The sequence below is a fragment of the Chlamydotis macqueenii genome, chromosome 9 (assembly GCF_036417535.1).
Source record: "Chlamydotis macqueenii isolate bChlMac1 chromosome 9, bChlMac1.mat, whole genome shotgun sequence".
NCBI lineage: Eukaryota > Metazoa > Chordata > Aves > Otidiformes > Otididae > Chlamydotis > Chlamydotis macqueenii.
This window is the reverse complement of record NC_141564.1, coordinates 1-9,750: the sequence shown is the minus strand read 5'-3', so window position 1 is coordinate 9,750 and position 9,750 is coordinate 1. Positions and strand designations below refer to the sequence as shown.

The following is a 9,750-nucleotide window of genomic DNA, read 5'->3' as shown; positions in this document are numbered from 1 at the left end:
CAGGAGCGGCTGCGTGATAGCAGCTGCTGGCATCAGACAAGGCCGGCGCCTGGCAGGAGTCAGGGCTCTGCCCCGCTCACACCGCGCGTGCCCAGCCCAGCACCCAGGGCCTTCCTCAGGCCCTGCCTGCCCCTGGGCAACCAGGAGGAGAGACGCCCTGGCCTGGCATTGCCCACGGCATCTTCCTGTGGCCAGAAGGAAGGACAGAGCCCTGTCGCTCTGTCCGTGGCTGCGGGGCTGACCGCTGGCCTTTGCCCCTGTCCCTGCATCTCCCCAGGGCTGGCAGGCTCCACAGCGCTTCAGGGCCAAGCAAATGCCGCGGCTCCAGGAGCTCCTGGTGCTCGGGGCAGCTTTGGCCATTTCCAAAGCTGAGGCGTGGCTGCGCCTCTGCTTCTGCAGACGCAGTTGTTTTCCTACCCACTTCACGGGCGGAAATGTTTCTCCTTGTCACACGCGCACTGGACAGACGCCACATCCCTGTTAGTCTGGTGGGACTTCAGGGAAACGAGGAAGGCACAGCATGCACAAGGCATGAGGACAGTGAAATGGAGCCGTCTCAAGGTTCTCAGCTGTTTCACAGCTGAACTCAGACATCTCTGTGCAGCAAAGTCAGGTTTTATTCCTCCGAGCTGCAGAGCTTTTCGCCAGCGAAAGCGAGTTGGGCTGAGATGGTCTTCGGGATACCTTGGCACCTTTCTTTCTTAATTGCGTGTGTACACTTTTCCTTTTTTCTGCCTTTTCTTTCTTCCCACTTTCCCTCAGTTGCATTTTCTAGTAATGCTGCTTGTTCCTCCTCTTGCTTCCGAAAAGAAGCCCAGCAGTGCAGAAGCAGCGCTGCCCTCACTGGTGTCACCGCGACTCAGCGCAACCCCTCAGCTCGTGCCTGTGGCAGGAAACATGGGAACAGCGTCGACCGGGCTTTCCCGGCCGTGCCACCACCCCCAGCGCAGGTGAGAGCTGGCCAGGATGGCTGGCCAGAGCCCATGAGGGGAGGGGCTCTGTGCTGCACAGGGCCCCATCCCGGGGGCAGGACGGGGGCAGTGACAGTCTCCCTCACGGGGGGGCGGGGCGTGCTGGGGGGCGGTGCTTGGGGAGGCCTGCTGCTCACAAACATAACAATTCCATTCGGTCTGGATTGTTCACTAAGCGCCCCTGATACTCCAGGTATCCAACACATCGTAGCGGGGGGAAATATGCTGAAAAACTACCTGTTGTCGCTTTCATGCATTTTATCCTCCTTTCATAGATATCTCAACCAACGAGTGCCTTTGGAGTCGTCGGTACATAATTTTTAACCAGGAGCCTTGGTTTACATTGGCACCTAGAAAGATGAGTCCTTAATGGAAAAGTAAAAAGGACCCTATACGATCCTGCTGACCACCTACACTGCTGTGAAAGTCGAAGGAATCAACTCTTGGCCCCACTTCATGTGAGTCAATCCTGCCCTTTTACCAGAATCTAGAGGCAACTGGAAAGCCATTCCAGCAGGATCCTTAAAGACTGTGCTTTTGCATGATCGAGTTGTAAAATGAAAGGTTCTGTATTTCTGTTTCTTTTCCAGGTTGGAGCAGCAACTATGTTCTTCCAAAGATGGTATCAGTCCACAAACGTGTGGGAAACTCTAGCTAGAAATGTCGTAAATACCACCACCTTTTGTTTAGTTGGTGGAACCTCGATAGAGAAAGTGTTCACCTTCGGCCTGTTGGGAATCCTTACCCAGTCATTGCTTTTGAAGAACTATACCATTTTGAGCTTCTTTCCCATTAATATGACACATGGTGGTATGTACAGTTGGGGGAAAACAACTGAAGTTAGGGAAAAGGGTATGCTGAGAGTCAAAGTTAAGTGTGTGTTTGCAGTTCAAAGTTGTGTTCAATTTGTAAATTGCATTTCTCAGTCAAAATGTGAACATCTTTCAAAATTTGAGCCTCCATTGAAAAGTAATAAGACTGAAATAATGGCTTGGATCCATAGCATATTGCAATAAAGATGGTTTCTTCTCTGTGGAAAAAGGACATTTACATACAGCCATGCAAATGTCAGTGGAGGGCCCTGTGCAACCAGAAGATTGACAGCAATGTTACCAAAAAAAAAAAAAAGACAATATACATCATAAATAAATCAATAGAGAAAAGAAGAAAATTTTTACTATACCTACTGAATGTGATTCTCATTTGACCTAGTGCAATGACCTCCCGCTGCAATCCTTGCACCCGGAGCTGGCGTTAGCAATGTAAATAGATTCAACGGCAAGCTAAACTGCATTATTTACTGAATAGAGGACAAGGTCAGATAAAATTGTCAGGGAGACCCTCCAGTTGAGCTGTGAGTTTCAGAAAGGGCCCACTTACTTCCTAAACTCCTTCTCAGAGAGGCGGCTAGCAGCCACCGTACACACTCCTAGTCCCAGATTTTGTCAACGTTTAATGTCTAAAAGACTACATAGGCGCAATCAGTCCTTTATATCACTTGGCTAAGTTGTCAATGCTTGGCATCCTGATAGTCACTTACTGAGGACCTGTTGTGACAAGGAATCTCTCAGCCTCTAAGAGTAACCTTGAGAGGCATTCCTACTGAACAGGAGAGCCTGGCGTGCGGCTGACTACACTACAAAAGAGCTCAACAAGTCCTGGGCTGCCCCTGATTGACATAGAAGACGATTGATTTACAGCGATATTTGCATTTCAGCAAGAGATCTGGGCTACTTTTCCAGAGCCCTTGGATACGATGTCCCCATCCATCCCAATCCGTCATTCCCAGGATGGTGCGTGCCTTTCCCCATTCCCGTGTCCCCAGCCTCAGTGTCCCCAGTAATTAAGACTCGGCTTATTGACAACCACAGGACTGCCTCCGTTTTTTACAGGCAAAAATCTGGGGATTGCTAGAGGGGTTGTGCAGGGGAACGAAGAAGTACCTCCGTAGCCCATGCAGCCTACTCTAAGTGCTCATGGAAGCAGCAAGGGGAAACAGGGAATAGCTCTGGGACACACCTCAAGGTGATGGCTACGCTCTCTCCTGAAGCCTAAGCTGATGCCTCCTGAATAGAGGCATGTCCTCTCTCCGCACCCCACCTCCTCAGCTAACCTGTCAAGCCACCAGGGAGGAGAAAAGGTGACTGCAGAGATAGCTAGCAAAGCTAGTCAAATAACGTTGTCTGGGTGATGTGAACTCCAGCTGCTGTTTACCGCAGGACCTCACAGCCAGTGCGGTCAGCGTGAACAAAGGGAAAGATAGACGTGGGTGACTTGACTCTCGTGGGCCAGTCATCTCCTCCAAGGGAGCCTTGCTGACAGTGCCTGCATAAATCACTGCCTCTTCTGCTTCAATGCAGGGTGACCCATAGAAGAAGCAGCTTTGGCAATGTCTTCCCAGGAAAGCCTCTCCTGGGAAGCCTTGGCACGTTTGCTAGTGGATTCTCTAAAAACAGAGCATTTCTCCCCTTCGGGAGCTGATGTCTTCTGTTTTCAGCAGAAGGGAAGACCCTGAGGTAAGAGAGGGTTCCTGGAACTGGGTCTGTGCAGAAGCATCAGCCCACATCGTGCTACCTGCACTCATTTTCCTAACAGCTAGGGCTCCCATACTTCCCTCCTGCCTTTGCCTTTTGCTCATCCTGGTGAGGAAGGGAAGCACTCGCCAAGCAGCGAAAGCACATGTATCTCTGCTCCTTGCTGAGCTCAGATATTCTCCAGAGGGGATGGGCCACGGTCTGGCAGGATGTGCTTTCCCGTTCCTGCAGGAATTCACAGTCTTTTTCTGTGGAGCAAAGCCAAAAGATGCAGCTTCTGCAGGAGGCTGTGGCTCAGCTGAGAAAGGAGATGCATCAGGGATGTGAAGAAGGTGACCCTGCATTTTGGTGAAGGAGCTTTGGTTGGGCAGAAGCCCTGAGGAAGCACCCCTTGGGACTAGTGGTGGGCTCAGACTGCTGAGCGCAGCAAGGCAGCCTTTGCCAGGCACTTGCTGGGTGAGCGTCTGCGCTGCACTGGCCCTTCTCCAGGTGCACTTTAACCGGGCCACTACGTCAGTGAAGGCTTCCCGACAGCCTTCCCTTGGCATGCCGGCACCTCTGGGCCGCTGCAGCAGGGCACCTGATGCGATGGTGAGAGCCAGGCAGGCTCATGGTGCCAGCCATCAATGGCAGGGCCTGAGCTCATCTCCTGGCTGACCTGGAGAGCATGGAGGCTGGGGACCAGGGTGGAGGACACCGGTCAGCCCACCTTGGGGCCAAAACAAGAAAGTCAGCAGATTGTCCAGCTTAGACAGGATAGCTGTCGGAGTGCCAGTCGTATAGGGAAGCACAGAGATCAAAAGTTTGTGGGCCTATAGGTGTAGTGGCAGGAGCAACTGAGGAGCAGCAAGAGCTCTGAGTGCTGACACTTCTCTTGTGGGAGCTAATGTCCAATGTATGCCCTTTTAGAGTCCTATCTCCTCTGGGCATCTTGGGCAAGACGATGTTAAGTATCAGAGCGCTAGTTGTTAAGGGAAGGGCAGAGTCCAAATGTTTGTGGTCCTGCAGGTCTGCTAGCAAGAGGAGCGAGGCGCAGCATAAGTTTGCAGGGCTGGTACTTCAGCTGTGGGAGATTCTCTACACATTTGCAGTTTTAGAGCCTTTTTTTTCCCTCCAGGCAGCTTGGACAAGGTGATTGTAACTTTTAGAAGTGCTAGTTGTCAGGGGAGAAGCACAGAGCCCAAACATTAATGGGCCTGTAGACGCAGACCCTTGCAAGAGCAAGTGAGGAGCAGCATAAGCTTTCAGTGCTGGTACTTGTCGTCTGGCAGATTTGCCAGACGTTCACAGCTTTTGAGCGCCGTTTCCTCTGGGCTACTTGAACAAGATGCTTCTATCTGTCGGAGTGCAAGATGTCCAGGAAAGCGCAGAGTAGCAATGTTTGTGGGCGTGTAGATGTGGTGGAAAGGGACGATGAGTAGCTGGAAAAGCTTTCAGTGCTGGCAGTTCTTGTGAGGGACGCAATGGTGCGACGTTCCCAGTTTTGAGGCCTTTTTTTCCGAGGGTCTAACATTAACCGTGACGCTAAACCGATGAGGAGCAGCAAGCGCTGCCAGTGCTGGCACTTGTCATGTGGGAGCAATAGCTAGACCTCGGACATGCTGACCCTAAAAAATGAGGGTCTGGACTGCTGCACAGGGCCCCATCACAGGGGCAGGATGGGGCAGTGACAGTCTCCCTCACGGCGGGGCGGGGCGTGCTGGGGGGCGCTGCTTGGGGAGGTGACACCCCAGGCGCGTGGCCGTGGTGAGCAGGCTGTGCTGTGAGGTCACAGAGCCCCGCTGTGCAGCCGGGATGTTCTGTGCCGTGCTGCGGGCACCGCTCCGCCAGTGCCAGCAGTGCCGGTGGCAGCGGCGGCAGCAGCAGTGCCATGGCGCAGGCACGAGGGGCTGTGGCCGCACTCCTCTCCTTATTCTTCTCCTCCTGGTGACCCTGCAAGCTTGGGACGCCTGTGCTGCTCCATGGCGAGCGCGGCGATTTGGTAGGTGGACAGGCAGGAGCGTGACAGCGGGGCCAGGGACGTGGTGAGGCAGAGCCGGGAGAGCAGTTGGGCCGGGTAGAGCTGTGGCCAGCTCTGCATGCAGGTGGGAGGAAGACCCCCTTTGGGGAGGCGCAGGGGTCAATTTGAGAGGATTTTCCAGGATAACAGGCCTGGAGCGGTGCTCTGGGGTGAGAAAGCAACTATAGAGGCAGCTGGGTCCCAGATTTCAGACTTGGAGACGTCGAACCTTGCAGGATGTCTGCACAGGAGACGTGAGCTTTTGGTTTGAACCCTCAAGAGCTCAATGAACGAAACCCCCAGATCCCCTAACCGTGGCCAAGTTTGCAGCCCAGAGGAACAGATGAGGCAGTGCTGCTGAACCTTAAAAAGAAGGCTTTGGGCCTTCAAAGGGGCATTTGGTCCGTAAGACGAGGGGTTGGCTCCTAAAGATCCACGAGGGGTGTTGCACACGGCCTGGCAAGAGCATTTGGAGAGCTTCCAGCCAACAGGTCACGCAGGCCCCCCTGCACCTTTGGAAATCTCCCGTCCACGCCCGGGTCCCACACCACGACCCGAGCCCCTCCAGTCACTGCAGCTCCCTGAGAAAGAAGTAGATGCCAGCATCTCACGGCAATGTGCTTGTTTCCAGCTGTGCCTGTTGGCGAAGGCTACCCGAGATCTCAGGCTGGTGGCGTCGGGGAGACTCAGGGCCATCCCGCAGGTCGGTCACTTGAAGGAATGAGCGTGTAGGTTGTAGGATTCTGTTCTTATGGAATTTAACTTGGCATTTTCTTGCCCGATGCTCAGACAGGCAGAAGAGCAGCCACGCAGTGGCCTGGCTCAGTGACGTGCCCTAGGGCGCTCTGCCTTGCAAAGCTGTCTTTGCCAGCCTGTGCCACCCCGCGCCGCTTCCAGTGCCTGCTGCTAAAGCCCAGCGGGCGCCTTGGGCTTGAGTGGAGCGGTGGCGTGAGCTGCAGAGAGGCCTTTCTGCCAACAGCGGCGGGCGTGCTTGGTTTTGGATCAGCGTGGTCCAGGCAGCCGGGAAGTGTCTGCACCATGCTCCTGAGTGGAGGGGAGAGACGAGTGCCACGGCACAATGCCGTGTTTGAACTGCATTCACTGTTGTTCAGATCTGAAGGTGTCTACTGAACTAGATCACGGGAGCTGCTCTGATCTGTTTGTTTACAGATATGGCCGGAGGCAACAAAGATGTTGCTTCCTTGCTGGGCTCCAGGGCTGACGTGCAGGGAGATCGCGTGGGTACGTCATGGGTTTTTTGTTCTGTTGAGAGCTGCCAGCTCAAAGGCCAAACGTGAGGCAAGGATCTCTTGCAGCAAATATAGACCTGCATTGTGTGTGCCATGTCATTACGTGATCCCCTTCTATGTTCTGCCATTCAGATAGGATGGGGTGTATCACAGCGTATGACGGAAACTTCTCTTGGGTGTTTGGTTGCAGATGTGGCTACAGCTCAGGCTCCTTGGCTGGGCCCTGCAGACGGGCTTGCCTGGCATCCCAGGGGTGAGTAGTCAGTCTGGACTGACTTCACAGGGGAAGCACTCGTTTTCAGTGTTGCATTACTGAGAGATTTAACTTAATACTTTCTGTTAAGGTCATCCAGGAGCAAAATATAAAGCCAAGATTAAAAAACATTCCCAGCAGTCATCAGATGTCGTAAGGAACATCCTGAAGGAACTGGAGAAAGCAGCACGGGGTGGGTATATGTCCCTCTTCACCAGAAGACTCGGGCAGCTGAGGTTTTATGTCCACGTACGGACAAGCCGTAGCAAACACAAGCAGAAAGGGATCGATCAGAGCCTCACGGCACTGACAGTCGATTTCACACCTTGCAGGCGCTGGTGAGCCACAGAGATGGTCCAGAGCCCGCGCTGCCAGTTGTGGTTCAAGCTGAGTCCCAGGGACAGCTGCTGCCCCACTTATACCATTATTGGCCAGAGCTGTTCTGGGCAGATGTTGGTATCCAGCTGGCAGGAACTGGCAATGCTCACGCCTTGCTGCCGGTTGCCAGAGGGGAGATTGCCCTTGGGTGGTAGAGAGGACGCGCAGGCAACCCCAGGCAGGGTTGCTGAGACCAGCAGACTTTGCCTGGGCTGCAGGCATGGCCTGGCCGGGACTGGAGCAGCCCTGGCTTCACAGCCTGCTCCAGCCCCATTGTTCTCCTTGGTGTCTCAGGCCCCTCCGTGACACCCTGGGGTCAGGGACAGGTGAAAGCTGGACGCCCAGCTTGAGGCCGGACTCCAGACTTGAAGGCAGCTCAAATGAAGGGCTGTGAATTCAGTCTCGGGTGGTTTAGCTGTCAGTTTGTAGTTGTGTTTTAGATACCTTGGTTGTGGCTTTCCTCTTGTTTTGGGGAACAGTGGGAAACACTTTCTGAAACACTGAGTGAAAGTGCCCAGAACATGGTTGCAAGAGCTTGGGGTTCAGCCCACTGTGTGTGTCTGTAAACCTTACCATGTGATGGAAGCTGAACTGCCTGTAGCCGGTCTCCCTGTCTTCTCTGAAGGAAGTAATTTACCATCATCTTGCACCCTGCCAGAAATGCACTAAGTGGAATGCGAACAAGGAGATGACAGGCGATCTCCTTCTCTCTCAGCAGCTCAGGTGTGGCTGTCTATTGATAAACTGGAAAGTGCTAGTGCTTAAATTTTTCTCTGTGAATGAGACATTGTTTGGGCTAGTGACGAGGTGCAGCCCCAAACGCTCAGGCTTACTTTCTAAGCATTATTAATGTATTTTGCCTCCTGAAGATACCGTGTTCCTGATGAGCAACGGTTACTTCTAACGAAACTGTTCCTCTTTCTTTCTACGGTAGCAGACAGCGACACTGTGGAGGAGGCGCGTCAGGAAGGAGGCAGTCGTGCGCTGCCAGTCTCTGATGAAAAAACGGGGGCAATTGTATCCAAAGGCTTGCCAGGTAATGGCTGTCCTTCGATCATTCAGTGTCACAAACCAAAATCGCTGTGTGTCTGCAGGCTCCTCACGTGGTGCCTGCTACCGGAGATCAGGTCAGCAGACAAACTGTTAGTGCAGAGCAAGTGTTGTAAAAGAAGCCAGAAGTGGCTCTCTGAAGGATGACTGTAGTCTCTGGGGTGCGGAGGTTATTGCCATCGGCGTGCCAGAGAGACGCTCGTATGCCCGTGCTGGAGAAAAGGCAAAGAGGGAGAGCAAGGTTGAGGTGTCTCCTGAGAGGGCCTGACTCCATCCCCTCGGGGTGTGGGTGCTGAGCTGGAATGGACGTTTGGGGGTGGCACTCCCTGAGGCAGGGATGGTTTCTGTCCGTGTCACTCAACGGGAGGACTGGTCAAACAGCTGCGCTTCCCCACGTGCTCTCCATCTGGCCTCATGAGTTCTGTTCAGTGGGACAGCTTGTCCCAAAGGCTCAGAGAGAGCCTCCATGCAGCAGCACCAGCAAGCCTTGGAGACTGAAGATGGGAGAGTGCAAAAGTAATTGTGCGCAAATGTGAAGGTGGCCAAGAAGGGGGGGAGCAAATCCTTGACACTGGGAAAACTGCGTTATGGCCATCCCAGAGCATAAGCACAGCTGAGAGGAGACAGAGAGGCTCCAGAGTGCATTGATTTGCAATGGCTTTGGGAATATCCTTTGTTTCTCCCGATACCAAGGAAATGTTGCAAGCCCAGGATGTTCACGGCTTTAGAGGTGCTAACAAAGTGGAAAGAACATTTCCTGGCAATGTCAGACCTCCTGTGAGAGTACCAGGAGTGCACAGGACACGCTAACACGCAGAACTGTTTCCCCAGGAGCGGATGGCGAGAGAAACTCAAATGCTGCAGACAGTGAAGATTTTTGGAAGTACTGCATAGAAGGTGTCGCGGCAGTCTTGGGCTCCATGCTGCTTGGTGTAGTATTGTCTTGCATTATCTGTCTGTGGTGGAAGAGAAAACGGTGAGTAGCTGGGAGAGATTTTTACCAAACTTCTGTATTTGATGGCTGCTTTTAGCATTTAGAGGTAGGGTACTGTGGAGTGCCAAGCTAGTTATTGGCCAGACTCGACGGAGATTGCTGCTGTGAGCTGTTTTAAGTGGCCTCTCAATTCATGGGTGTTCTTTTCTGCAGTCCCTTCCTCCTGTGGCAAGTGTTAGTTGAAAGTGACCCTGCCTCAACAAGGGCAGAGCCAGCGACAGAGGCAGGCAGAGCAAGGTCAGAAAGTAAAACCAACAAGGGACGACATTGCCCTAGAAAGTGAGAACTGGAAGAGCAACACCTGCCTATCAGTGAGGCTAA

At 53.3% G+C, this 9,750-nt stretch overlaps 1 long non-coding RNA gene across 1 annotated transcript; it reads left to right on the top strand.

Moving 5' to 3' along the window:
- The first annotated feature begins 803 nt into the window (after positions 1-803).
- Positions 804-9,406, top strand: LOC147599584 (uncharacterized). Its single transcript, XR_015259406.1, has 6 exons — positions 804-950; positions 6,136-6,207; positions 6,945-7,007; positions 7,099-7,210; positions 8,327-8,421; positions 9,267-9,406. It is a non-coding gene; the product is annotated as an uncharacterized LOC147599584 (long non-coding RNA).
- Positions 9,407-9,750: the final 344 nt, after the last annotated feature.